The following is a 14,326-nucleotide window of genomic DNA, read 5'->3' on the forward strand; positions in this document are numbered from 1 at the left end:
GTCTAAAGAAGAAAGAAGAATATACAACATTCAAACTGAAGGTGAACCAATTCATGAGCCAAGTGCATGACTTAAGTGTCCCAGAAATATTAACTATAACAGCAGCTTTTCAAATATAAGTGTAGATGCAGCAGTGATTTCACATATCTCTTCTGGCACTGCATTTTACTGGACTTTCAGTGTCATTGTTAAAGCAAAATCAGCTGTGTCTTTGAACTAACCTGCATTGTAAAGGGGCCAGGGATGGAGGGACTCCTCATAACAATCATAGGATTGGAGAAAACCAGCTTTACTCTTCAGCTTTGCAAGGTATGCTGTAGGCAACATGTTTCTTTCTAGCCTGGATGCAAAGGGAAGCACGTACAGCTGTGGTATCAGTCCATTGACCATTCCCCTTTTCGTTCCCCAACAAGAAATTCTGAATCAGTTAAATTCTATTTCAAAGACATCAACACCCCTCAACTTTGGTGAAAACAAGCAGCCAGACTACAGAGAAACACCCCAGGTAGCCTTCCCCAGATGTGGTTCAAGTTGTGATACTCTGCAGTGGCTGATACAGCCAGGAGAGTTACTCCTCCTCTAAACCAAGCTTTACAAGTTGCACTGCTCAAAAAACTGCTTGTTTGTTTTTATGAAGCTTGCAAAGCATGAACACTGTGAGAGTATTATCCAGGTTACTGAAATGTGGTGTTATTTGCAGGAACATTATAGATTCTTTTTTTTTTTTTACCACAGATCTTTAAGTGGGAGGCTCATTACAGTATTGTTTTCAAAAGCTGAGAACAAGTTTGCAACTCTCCAATGTGCTCCACAGGCTTTGTTCCATTTTCTTTTCCTTGCCAGTAAGCAACATATTCTAAACAGAGATATTTTTTTTCTTTTTCAGAGGAAGCTGTGGGAGACAGGATGGAAATGGTATCAAAACATATTTTCCACAAGAATAATGTGAAGTCTACCTTCCACAGCTTAATATTTTTAATCTCTTCCATGCATATACCTTATGTGAGGAATACAGTTAAAATGATTTGTTTACTGAATGGTAGCAAGCCTAAAAAAGCATAAATAGATGAACGGATACTCAAGTGTTTGCTTAATTACAGTTAAATATAGGAGAACAAGCATAATTTCAGCCTTCAATACCCGCACCTGGCACTAGCCACTTCAGAGCTTTGTATGATAAGCACTTTGAGCATCAGCTTTCAAATGATCCTGGAAATGGAATTCACACATAATGTGGATGGCCCAACCACTGGGTTGACAAAATCCCCTACAATACTAAAGGTGCTGACAATGATCTACTTACTTCTCTACTACTTCATTATGTCTGATTAAATGTTATGACTCAACATTATGGCCAGATTCAGGAAGAGAATAAGATTCTAGAGAGGGAATAATCTCTTCTTACCACTGAGTTTCAGGTCACTTTAACTACAGGGGACACAGGCCAGTGATGCCTTGCATATAGTGATAAAATACAAGAGAAATGTAACAGACTTATTGCCAAAGCAGCAAAATGTAACTGTATGATAGAAGAATGGATATTTCTAGGTAAACCAGAGGTAACTACTTTACAAGTACTCTTTGCAGAAATGTATCACTGGGATCAGAGCATCTGGGATGAAGAGTGTGTGAAAAACTACATTTTTTAACATGAATTTGCAATTTATGATGGGGACACCAACAATACATATCAGGTCACCCCACTTGTCACTGAAATGCAGTTGCCTGTAGAGTGGAAGGTAGTTACCAATTAAGAGCAGATAGCGACATTATAATAACAGCTTTGAGCAACGAATTTCGAAAAGCCATAAGGGGAATTCTAGGTAGGCAGAATGTAATTATCCATCTGGAATTTAGCCAGATACACACAACTCTCTGAACTCTGCATTTGCTGCCAATCTAAGTAACACCACTTCCCCACAATTTGCAGCGGCGGGATTGCTGGGCAGATCACAGATTGAGCACTAGGTACCTCATGAGCTATTTGTAGGATGGTTATAGCAAACCCTGCTGTCTGGGAAGAAAAAAGCCAGTAAAAGCCAGAAAAGTACCAGGCAGCGTGACAAATTCTTTGTTACTTTGAAGTCAAGGGCAAAACCTTTTTCACACACTAGAGATGTAAAAAGTTACTTGGCATATCAACCTTCTTGCAAGAAACAGCAGCCATCTGGCTTTCTTTCAAACCTCCCGCCCAGACAGCTCCTTTATTTATATAGCCCCTGGGGAACCTCACACATTTCTGACAGCTCCAGCAGACGGGTACTTTCCCCTCTCTGTTTCTATCTGCCTGTATCTGTGCTTTGGCTCACAGTAGCTTTCTGTTTCCAGACATGCTGCTGAAGCTGAAAACAAGTGCCAACTGAATCAGATCTTTTCAACAAGACACACTTGAAGCTATGTTCTCCATGCTTAACAGGCCATCTACAATCCTCTGGGCACACAATCTCATTCTGTTTTCCTGCTACTACTGGATTTTCCACATTGTGCTATTCATTTGAGGAGACAAGCGTATTACCCATGTTATCAACATGCTTTGGAAAGAGGCCCTCAGAGTCCATCCAGATCACTTCACCTAGTTAGTGCTGTAGTCTCTGATGCTCTTTTCATCCAGGCTGCTCAAGCACCATTTAAGAGAGCAGTATAGTAGACAGCAGAGCAAATAGAACATTCCCCAGATCCTGAACACTTTTCCTTACTGACTTACTAGACAGAGAACAAGTGACTTTTGCTAGTTTCTCAGCATTCCTTTCAAGGAATAGTTTGAGCTTGAAGGGCAATACTGAAACCCAGAGATTCATAAGGGAACATATTTCACTGGGAGCATATTTCTTGTTATCAAGATTAGAATAATAGTTGTATTATTTATCAACATATAAGATTTATGGATTCTTCTTAATTTTCCTGCTTCAGGGGATGAAGGTTTAGATTACACAGGTCCCCTAAAGATCCAACCCCCATCACAAGAATAGGACCAGCTTCAGAGTTAGAGCAGGTTGCTCAGGGCCTCATCCAGTCAAGTTCTGCAGATGTCCAAGGGCAGAAGCACTACAAATACTTTTTTAAGAAATTCAGAGACATGTAGACCAGAGGTCTAACAAGGAGAGAAATTCTTGTCTGTGACTGCAATAGCTCTAGGGAGATACTCACAGCCAAAATACCTAGATTCAGATTGTAATCTTCCTTTAGCTAAAATAAAAGGTGAGCGCCCTACGAAGGCTGACTTGAGAGAATCTGAGATAATGCAAGGAGCCTGTCTTTTCTAATTATGTAAACTGTCCAGTAAAATAAGCCTACCAGGTCAATGCTTTAAATGAAGTAGCGATATTTGGGAGGTGTAAATATCCAGCAAAGGATAAATAACAATTTCCTAAATATCAGGAAAACCAGCACCATCCACTGTTACTATAGCACTATGGTTGTCTAGAGATGACAGTGATGAACGTATTTAGAAATCTCCCCAGTTTCATATTGTCCCCCTTGCTTTAAACAACCAAACCATTCACTCACAATATGAACTGCAAAATACAGGTGCTTTGGGAGAGGTGGACATGACCTCAAAGCTACTGTCTTTTATTCAATTCACTAAGCTTTTTAAGTAACTCTTTTATTAGAGACACTTGAAATTGGACAAGGGTGTAGAAAAAGGACAGGAGAAGAAAGCAGGTACTCCTCTCTGCACTATAGAATCCATTTGTGCTCCAGAGAGGTACAGATTAAAGGGCAAACTTTTCTGCAGCCAGATTGCAGTATGACTCCAGTTTGTTATGGGTAGGGTGCCCTTATTTTTAATTACCAGTGCAATACATATTTTTAGGGCTGTTAGCCTTAACAGAATGTCTTTAATTAGCTACCGTGTCAGAAGTAGGACACTTAGATTATTTCCAACACAACGTGCTTAAGCTTTAGTAGAATGATTCAGCTTACTTTTGTTGAATTCAAGGATTTACTCAATCAAAATTTAACATTCAGAAAAGTGTGATACTTGTTTTCATTCAGCAATTAGCTACATCTTTAATACAACTCCTTTGACAATGTTTTCATTATGTTTAACTAAAACCAGCCTTTTTCAAGCAGACTGCTAAATTTTTGATTATGAATTTAATTAAAAGCTCAGTTACTGGACACAACCAATCTGAAATGGTATACTCAGGTCGGGAGATGATCTGAATCAGCTTGGAGCAGACTTCAGGTCTGATAAAACTGACAAAAACTGGTCAGAAAAATCAAGACTATGGATTTGTCATTAAAAACATAATAAATATGTGAAAGCTGTGTATGAAAGCTTTGAAGTTTAATCATCTTCTATTATAGCACATATGTGATGCTGTATTAAGGATTGATGACCCCAGGCATGATGGGAGAAGACTGTGGGGGATCCAGCCAGCCCAACTCTGTCCCCCTTTGACAGAAGCAGAGTACATGTTACAACGTAGATGCCAAAGCTCTGAAGGGAGCTTAGAAATTAAGTTTCTAAGCTGCATTACAGCGGGTGAGTTGTTCCTACGTGACTGGTAGTAAGGATAAGGATTAGAAGTAAAGCTTAACTCCACACACCCTAATAAGTGCCAAAAAAATAGTCTGAAGTTTTTTTAAGCTGTTATTTTGTTGTCGGCAAACAAGAATCAGCTATGCTCAGGCATAGTAGGTGAACTATTCAAACTACAGCAGTACAACACTTGTCATTTCCTGGTAGAAATCTTTTCCCCTCCTCCTTGAACGGTCCAAGCTAATCAAGCAGAAACCAGACGTGGCCATCTCAGCACATTCTGTACTTTGCCTCCTCACTGCCCAGCATATCACCATAAAAATAAACCAATTTTTTTTTAGAGACACCATATTTAAAACCTGCGATGGCAGAATTATGTTAAGGAGAGCAAGAAGTTGAAATACAGTTATGCTGCATCATTTACTTAGAAGAACTGCTGTCAAGTCCACTAATATTAACGGTGTCTGTGCCACTAAAAGACAAACAATAAATACAGAATGCTACACTGTGTCATTTTCTGCATCAATTATTCCAGCTGCGGTTTATTATTAGATTTTATTTAAAGGATGGCACAAGTTTTTGAACAGACTAAATGGCAAGGAAGCAAGACATTATAGGATATTTTAATTTCCAGTCTCCTGACTGTAAAGCAGTATGTTCTTTCAGCAGCCAACACTGTAGAGAAGGCAGTTTAAACATCTTCGATTTTTACGTGGGTTTCAAATGGAAAGGATGACTTGTAGCCAAGCAACACATTTGAACAAAAGATTGCTAGTGGCACTGCTAAAAGAAAACTCCCAAAGTACTACATTAGCACTTGCCATCTAGTGCCCTAAAGGTCAAATCCTGCTTAGGTCTCTCAGAGAGCGTGGCTGGAGAGGAGCTCCTGTCTAAGTACCCAGGGAATCAGAGTTTCTGTCATAAAACAGCAGCAGCATTCAGCATGGTTGGCAATCTGTGCTGGGGATGAGCTCCAGATGTTGCAGGTCAGCCTCAGAGCTGCATGGGAAGCTCACAGGGAATCTGTAGGCCTGTCTGGCTGCTGTACAGGTTGTGGTGAATCAGGTTTCAGCAGAGGTTACTGCCAGGCATTTCAGGAGAATAGGAAACTATAACTGAAGCTGTATTTTCAAGTGTTCTTAGCAGTGTGTGGCTCTTGCTGAGAAACTCCTAGGCAGATTTGCAGCAGAGCCCAGAGTGGAATCTCAAGCAAGTTCATGACAATCTGTTAGGTTCCCAAGGAAGAAAGATTTTCTGGATAATTCTGTCATACCTTAGTCACTGACCATCATCCACAGCAGCCCAAAATACTGTTAGATGAAAGTTAAACGAAAGAGGTTGAGTTTTCAGCAATGTTTCTAGGTAACACATTGAAGAAAACTGATTCAGAATACACTCCCTTCTGCTTTCTCCAAAGAGATAAGAAAACTACATATGAGAAACTAAGGTACAGAATGACAACAGCAGCTTTCCTGACCTTTTCCTCTTTTCTGTATGAAATCATAGAATCATAGAATAGTTAGGGTTGGAAAGGACCTTAAGATCATCTAGTTCCAACCCCCCTGCCATGAGCAGGGACACCACACACTAAAATATGTCGCCCAAGGCTCTGTCCAATCTGGTCTTGAACACTGCCAGGGTTGGAGCATTCACAACTTCCTTGGGCAACCTATTCCAGTGCCTCACCACCCTCACTGTAAAGAACGTCTTCCTTATATCTAACCTAAAGTTCCCCTGTTTAAAGCCATTACCCCTTGTCCTACCACTAGAGTCCCTAACGAAGAGTCCCTCTCCAGCATTTTTATAGGCCCCTTTCAGATATTGAATGGCTGCTATGAGGTCTTCATGCAGTCTTCTGTTTTCCACACTGAACACCCCCAACTTTCTCAGCCTGTCTTCATAAGGGAGGTGCTCCAGCCCCCTTATCATCCTCATGGCCCTCCTCTGGACTTGCTCCAACACCTCCATGTCCTTTTTATGTTGAGGACACCAGAACTGTACACAATACTCCAAGTGAGGTCTCATGAGAGCAGAGTAGACGGGCAGGATCACCTCCTTTGACCTGCTGGTCATGCTCCTTTTGATACAGCCCAGGATACGGTTGGCTTTCTGGGCTGCAAGCGCACACTGCCTGCTCATGTCAAGTTTCTCATCAATCACCACCCCCAAGTCCTTCTCCACAGGGCTGCTCTGAATCTCTTCTCCGCCCAGCCTCTAGCTGTGTCTGGGGTTGTGCTGACCCAGGTGTAGGACCTTGCACTTGCCTTGGTTAAACTTCATGAGGTTGGCATCAGCCCGCCTCACAAGTGTGTCCAGGTCCCTCTGGATGGCATCCCTTCCCTCCAGCGTATCAACCGAGCCACACAGCTTGGTGTCGTTGGCAAACTTGCTGAGGGCACACTCAATTCCATTGTCCATGTCACTGACAAAGATGTTAAACAACATCTGTACTCCCTAATAGTCCTTTTAGTTCTCAAGCTCTCCAGATGGAGAAGACCAGAGAAAGAAGGTGCTTCTGAGCAATGAAAACAAGCTTGCAAGCAGGCTAATCTTATGAGCTGCTGCCACTTCATTTTCCTGGTTATCTGTCAGTGTATTCATCCACACTACCCTACTGCACAGAACATTTTGTGCTCTGAGGAGTGTTAAGACAAGGCTCAGTAACGGCCCTTTTAAACAAAAATTCCATTGCACATGCCTGGGTAAAAAGGAAGATGACAGCAGTGACACCCATTTGGTTTTCTGACATGAAGGTTTGTGTCTCAGTGGATTAATGTCATAGATGGACACTGCTCATCCTTCTGAGGAAAAAAAAATAATCTTTTTTCATGTTATCCAGTAGGACTGAACTCAAGCTCTCTGGCTGAAATAACTTGAAAAGCACATTCACAGTTTTACAGATGCAGCTGGAAAATGGCACTGAACAAAAATGCCAGGTTAAATGACAGATTGAGTAGTTTGGAGAGGCTACAGACAAGGATGGTTCAGCATTACATTTCTCTTGGGTTTTTTTTTTTAGAGAAAGTAAGTAATTCTTAAGTAGCAAACTGAAATCTTGTGGATTGAATTAGAAGAAAAATCTCAGGCTCTCTGTTCAACCTTCCTGTTCACCATTTAGAAAATAAAGTATTTTAAAATCCACTTCATATTCTCAGTCCTCATCTATGAAAACTCTTTGCAAGACATCCTGCAACAGAAAGAGGCAATATACTTCAGGGTCTCTGTGACTATTTGGCAGGCAGTGAACTTGTCAACACAGGGAGATTTACCATTGCAGTTCTAGCAGTATAACCTATTCTGGCATAATTATTGCATAATGATTTTGATGACTCCACACGAAAAAACAGCGTGTTTACAGTTAATAATAATCTAGCTTTTATTTCAGTCAAAACTACTGAACGAGGAACAAGCTAAAGTAAAATTCAAGTTAACATTTCCTAAAACTGTTATCCATCTTTTCTACCTCCTGGTGAACGTGGGATTTTTTGATAATCCCTCCTTTGCATTGTCTAGTACCCCTCTTCTGTATTTGTACAAGCCATATGCAGTGTAATAGATGTCAACATTAGGGACTGGATTGCCTTTCCTATTTACCATTCTAGGAGGTACTGATGTACCGTGCCATTTTCACCTTCAAATCTCCTTCCTTTCTCAAACATCCAGAGAAATAACCATTGTGTCATGCTCCAAAGGCCACTAAACTTTGGTTCCGACAACTTTGTTGTAACAGTAGGAGGAACGTAGTCTCCAGGGTTACTGGGACACAAGTAATTTAGAAATTTCAAGCAGCTCATTGAATTGCACAGAGAAGATATGTTCCCTGCAGGAAGCAACACTGTGAAAGCAGATAGATATTGTCTGCATTAACTGAAATTTCTGAGTGCTCTGCAGAGTGAGCCCAGTTCAGCAGCACAGGCTGGGGGTCCAAACGCCTGGGCTCCCACGGCGGGGTCCTGCAGGCCTCTTGACTGCGTGGATGGAAAAACCTTTGCAATCCCCATGCTCGGGGCTCAGAGCTGTTTCTGAAAGTCCAATCAGGCTCAGTGCAGACACTGATGATGCTGAAGTCGTGCTTGTCATAGCAGGATAGCATTTGCAATTAGATGCAGAAGCAAAGGGAACTAGCTCCTTTCTATTCCAGTCATACACAGCTCTCCAGTGCAAGGGATCAATTGCTTGATCATTTTCTCTGCTGCATGCAGCAGGGGCAGGCTTGAAGTTGTTTTTTGACCTTTACTATCTCCGGAAAATACTTTAGGGTACAGCCCAAATATCAGAATCAGTGTATATTCCTCCACTTGTAATAGAATGAGGCAGGTAAAGGTCTGATCTCAGTTACCCAGGCAACTGCAAACAGCATGGCCTGCTCATGCTCATTAGACATTTTTTTTTTGCAAAACATTCAATCCTGGAGTCTGCAGTGCTTCCAAGTAATTATATTCATATGGTGCGTATATGCTGCAAAAATAGCTTCTTCATTTTCTGCCAGCCAAATTAACCATGAAAACAGACCAGTTTAAGGATGTAATTATTATAGACTAATTTGGCAATCTGGGCAGTCAGTATTACCTCAACCTGGGCAGCAATATCTCCTGGGATTTCACTTGCCTGAGGCTTTTTACAAAAAGTAAGAGAGCTTGGAGCATGCACTAGGCAGGGAGGGCATGGAGGCAGGAAAAGTTATGATGGAATGGGCTCTTTGAGCCTCATTTCTGCAAACACACTGCTGTAAATCTTCATCAAAAGCTCAGAAAATTACTGGTATTGAAATGGGGAAAGATAATCACTCCCACACCAGGAGCTGGGATTAATGTCTTCGAATCTTAAACAACTAGTTAAATGATCTGGACAGCCCCATCTGAACAGCATTTTGAGGAGGAGTTGTCCACAAATGTAAAGTGGAACAGTCAGCAGATATAAGATACAGCACACCAGCAACTCGGGGAAAAAAAGGTAACTGTTTCCAGATAGGAAACGTATTTGCTGTTCTGGAGCTTGAGACATCTAAGATGGAGTAGGTTCTATAGTCTGTTTTTCAAGAAGACTGTATGAAGGTACGTCCCTCCCATCTTGGTGCTGTTGTGCAGGGAGCAGTTCTGGTAAGGGGGAGAACAGGTTTCAGTGCAGCTGGGAGTTTGCCTGCCCCAGAGCACATGTCACCTTCATCCCTAGCCCCTACCCCAACAGCAGGCTTCAAATGCTGGGATCATATAGCTGAAAAGCGTTTTGCTACTCTCAGCAACTTGCCCTCTTTGCTTTCCCTTACAACTTGCCCTCCCCCAATGGCCCTACCTTCAGCATCCTCACCTGCCCACCTCAACTGCACCGCAAGCATTCCTGTTTTTCCCTCGGCCTCTGAGGATCTGCTTAGGCACTTCAGAAGAAAACCTGTTAAAAGAAGTTTTCTCTCACTTTTTGTCATATGCAGCTAGGAGAGTAACAGACCTGCCAGACCTGGCTAGGAGCAGCATCAAAAGTAAAGGCAAGATTAGATTTTGATTAAGTATAACAGTTGCACTGCAGCTTGTAACATTTGAAAATTAATTGCTTTGAACACTAGACCTAAGGATGTTAAATTCATAACGACTTAAAGTATAGTTGTGAAGAAACATCCATGACAAGTACCTAACTTAGATGAGGTTACACAGTATTCAGAAGAGCAGTGATCATCTCTCTTTCCATGGGCTATAGGAGGCACTTAGCCCCTGTGACTTGGTGGTATAAATTCCCTGTTAAATTCCAGTACTACTTAGTTTTAACAAGAAAATTTGGGTTTTGTTGGTTTTGGTTTTTTCTCTCGCTGCTAATGATAGACATGGAAAGGAATGCATACCATATATGCTGCTTAAATACTGCAGATAAACTTTAGTAAAAACACAGCATTCTGAAAAAGCAGATATAGATTTCCAGGTTACTGCTCTGGCTGGATAACCTCACATTCCAAATCTCAGCAACGGAAAAAACAAACAAGAAGCCTCCGCTATTGCACCATGTTATGGTAGTGATGTAGTGTTGAAGACTACTATAACTTTAAGGACATTGTTACAAAAAGAGTGGATATCAATAATTAGAAAACATTTTTTTTTAAAGTAGGTGTTGGTAACCCATTTCAGTTCCTCTATCATAAAAAGCAGCAATAAACATTAAGGCACGAGGAGATATATAAACATTAATTCATTCTTTAGATTAGGCCTGAAAGACGATAACATTGAAAGCTATCAAGACTATTTTTGGATGGCCCAAAAATGAGGACAAATGTGGATTTTCAAGGTTTGAAAGAAAAAAAGACACCTCAAGAGATATAGTGATGGTAAGTCAATGTATATAGAGCAGAAAACCAAGAATAGACACGGCAGACAGAAAATGTGAATAGTAGCTATGGGGAGCATTAGTGAGGGCACTGCCAACTGATTCTCCACTTTTTGTCTGTCATCCAGAGTGATTGTCACAGAAGTTGGTTGCTATTATTTCAACATTAGACACTTTCTCTATAGGAGATTTACCAAGGTGGACATTTTTATGAAATACCTTTAGAAACAAAATGCTCTTTTTTATTAATGTTTTATAAAGAGATGATAACTTGATGAAGATCTTTCAAAGTGTCCGACTGTTTTCTGATCTAACACATGTATTAGCTGTAAAATCTTTAATATAAGATCAATTTGCTAAAAGAGGTTACTATAAATCTATATGAAAACCTTTGCATTATTTTAAGGGAAAGAACCTGTGTTTTTCTGTGAAGTGCTCTCAGTTGGTAATTATTATTGTACTTACACTTTTTTTTTTCCTTTCATGTAATATGAACAACGTGGGGGAAAAAAAAGTTTCTTACATCAAAGAACAAATATAAAAATAGGTTTTAAAAGCTTTGAAAAGAGGATGCTTTAGAAAACACATCAGAAGTCATTCCTGTGTCCAAGTGAAGTAGAAGTTATAAACCATACATCTAGAGTTAGAAAATAATGGTTCACTCTGCAGGAGGAAGATGAAAGTCCCCTACCTGTTAACAAAGAGAAATAATAAGTAGCTTTTATCTGTATGGATATGAACAGTTACAAATGAATGGCTGTAATTGCTACTGAGCACTGGCTAAGAACTGCACACCTTGTTATGTTCATCACCTCTTTTCCATCAGCACCTTGACGCTTTTTCAGTTCATGCTAATCACATGGACTATATTTGTACAGAACACCTCTGGCTAAATAGTTGGTTCTGAGATTGCAGCTTTCATGATTCAGGGAGGATTCAGAGAAGGCAACTTCCACTTCTAGGAAAACCCGATTCATATTCTTTTCAGTGTGCTGGCCACACTCTCTCAGGCCACTTCCACTCTTGAGGTGGCTTTAGCTATTCTACCAAATATCTTCAAGAACATGAAGGGTGAATTGCAGCTGTTTTTCAGCAAAGCAGGCGGCTTTCACCATCCTGTACACTGTTTTTCTGTGTTTAGATCAGACATATGAATCAAGCATTCATATATTTAACTTCTGCATGTACTGCAGGCATTTCTGCCTGTTCAAAAGAAGAAATCCTTGAACACAATGAATGTTCTTTTTACTTTTAAATCAAATGTAGACTTTCACTAAAATGAAAAACAAAATTTAAAAATTCATTGGCAGGGTCATCTAAGAAAATATTTCAACAGCAGAAAACTTTTATAGTATAAAGGTGTTCAGTCCAGGTCACGAACTGATGCACAGGGGTCCCTACCTTTAGAACTTTAAACAGCATTACCCATTCTACAATAAACTACTCACCTTACTTCTTTAGCAATCCAGAAACAACCAACTACTCTGGCATCTGGGATTTTCACACAGTTTGTAAGGACAAACTTCATAGTACTTAGAACCTTTAAAATTCTGTCTTTATGTCCCTTCAAATCCCAAAGTCAGGTTCTTTAGCCAAAGCTGTACTACAATCTTTATGAAATCTTTTATTTATTTATTAAATCCCTTAATCGATTTGATGCCCCAGAAAGTAAGAGCCTACTGAACTTTCCATTTATTCAAGTCTAGCTCTGACCCATAACTTTATTTGACATAAGCAATTCATCTTGTTGAAGCCCCCGTTTAAAGGTTATGACAGTTTGCACAGGACACAATAGAACTTGTAATGTCGTCACTGACAAGGCTGCAACCTTCACTTGTTGACATCTTATCAAATAGTCTCATTCTTGTTCAAATCTTGGCCTGAGTTACTTAAAATGACACTTTTCCATTGCCAGCAACTGAGTCAGACAGTAATTGCTACCCAAAATAATACAAATTCATAAAAATAAATGATAGGAGATAGTTATTTTTAACATGTTTGACTTTGTTCCTGAAATATCACAGTGACACAGAATAACAACTCATGCAAGGGTGAACCAGCTAGAAAGCTGGAGTGGATTTACTCATGGGATTGACAGCACTGTAACAACATGGGAGGCTCTGCTGCCTCCAACTTTCTTCCCCACCACTGCTGCACCCAGCTTTTCATAGTACCTATAAAAACAATCATTGTGCAGCTCATATAACTGTCAAACTCTGCCTAAACATCTGGAGACCTTTAACCACTTGGTCAGGGACATATGAGCTGAGACAGCAAATTTCTGGTGTTAGTCAAGCTAGTTTTCATTTGTCATCTAACCAGGGTTTTAAAACAAGCATTCATAGGAAAAAAAGTTAAACATTTTAACTGCTAAGTGTCTTCTCTCCAAAGCAGAAGCTTGAAGATGCACAGGTACACCCTTAATAATACTCAGATGTAGCACATGAAAAAGACAAGCTGAATTTCAATATCAGAAGGACCACAAATCCCAAGTCAAATCCAGGTTCATAGCTGCAAAAAATATGTTACTTGGCCAATTTTGTAAATGAACTTTTCATTGCTGGTAGCGAGAGGTTTAGCACATTCTCACATTAACATACAGCATAGATCAATAATCCTGTGGAAAAATCACTGTCCCCCAGGCACTCAGCTGCCTGGCCAGTTTACAGCAGCCATGACCCTTCAAAGCCACCACTAACTCTGAGTGTGACAGAAATGCAGCCTTACAGGCGCTGAAGGAAACCAGAGGTCATCAAAGCTGCTGGTGACGCTGAAGCTGACACTAGCTACAAGTCTGCATTTAGTCTGGGAAAGGCAGACTCCCTCAGGGGAGGCACAGTATCACAGAATGCAGAAGTAGAGTCTTTAAAATGAAATGCTAAACACGTTAATGAAATTGCTGAGCAGAACTCATAGAATAGGAAACATAAAACCCCCAAACCCAAACAAACAAACAAAAAAACCCCACAACAAACAAAACAAACACAAAAACTCCAAAACCCCAGAACAACAAAACTGGAGAAAACTAAAAGATCAAGACATGAAACATAAGCGAGAATTGAAGTGCTTACTCATCAAAAAAGGCAATTCATGTCTAATTTGAAGGCTCTTATTAACATAATATGAACAAAAGGACTAAGTTTATAAAGTCTGGAGATGAATGTTTCCTACATCTTTTCTGTTCCCAAGGTGGTGACCTAATCATGAAGCCATGTGCCCTTGTTTGTTAACAGGGTCTTGTTCTCATGGGTGGCTGCTGCCAGTAGTAGGAAGTCACTGTAAAACTGTGATGTCTGCACCTGGTTGTGTTTGGGAGACCTTTTCCCATTTTCATTCCGCCACAGGCTTGTTGTATGACCTGCATCCCTGTGAGATATTTTTTAAACTACCTGTTTGGATAGCAAGATATTTGGGGTATGACCCAAATACATCACCAGGGACTAATAAGAGACATTTACTGCAATATTTCTTCTAAAAATTTAGAATAAAAAAAACCAAAAAAAAAAAACCAAAAACCCAAACCAAAAAAAA

This window comes from Nestor notabilis, unplaced genomic scaffold (genome assembly GCF_000696875.1).
Source record: "Nestor notabilis isolate BGI_N333 unplaced genomic scaffold, ASM69687v1 scaffold16077, whole genome shotgun sequence".
NCBI classification, from domain to species: domain Eukaryota; kingdom Metazoa; phylum Chordata; class Aves; order Psittaciformes; family Psittacidae; genus Nestor; species Nestor notabilis.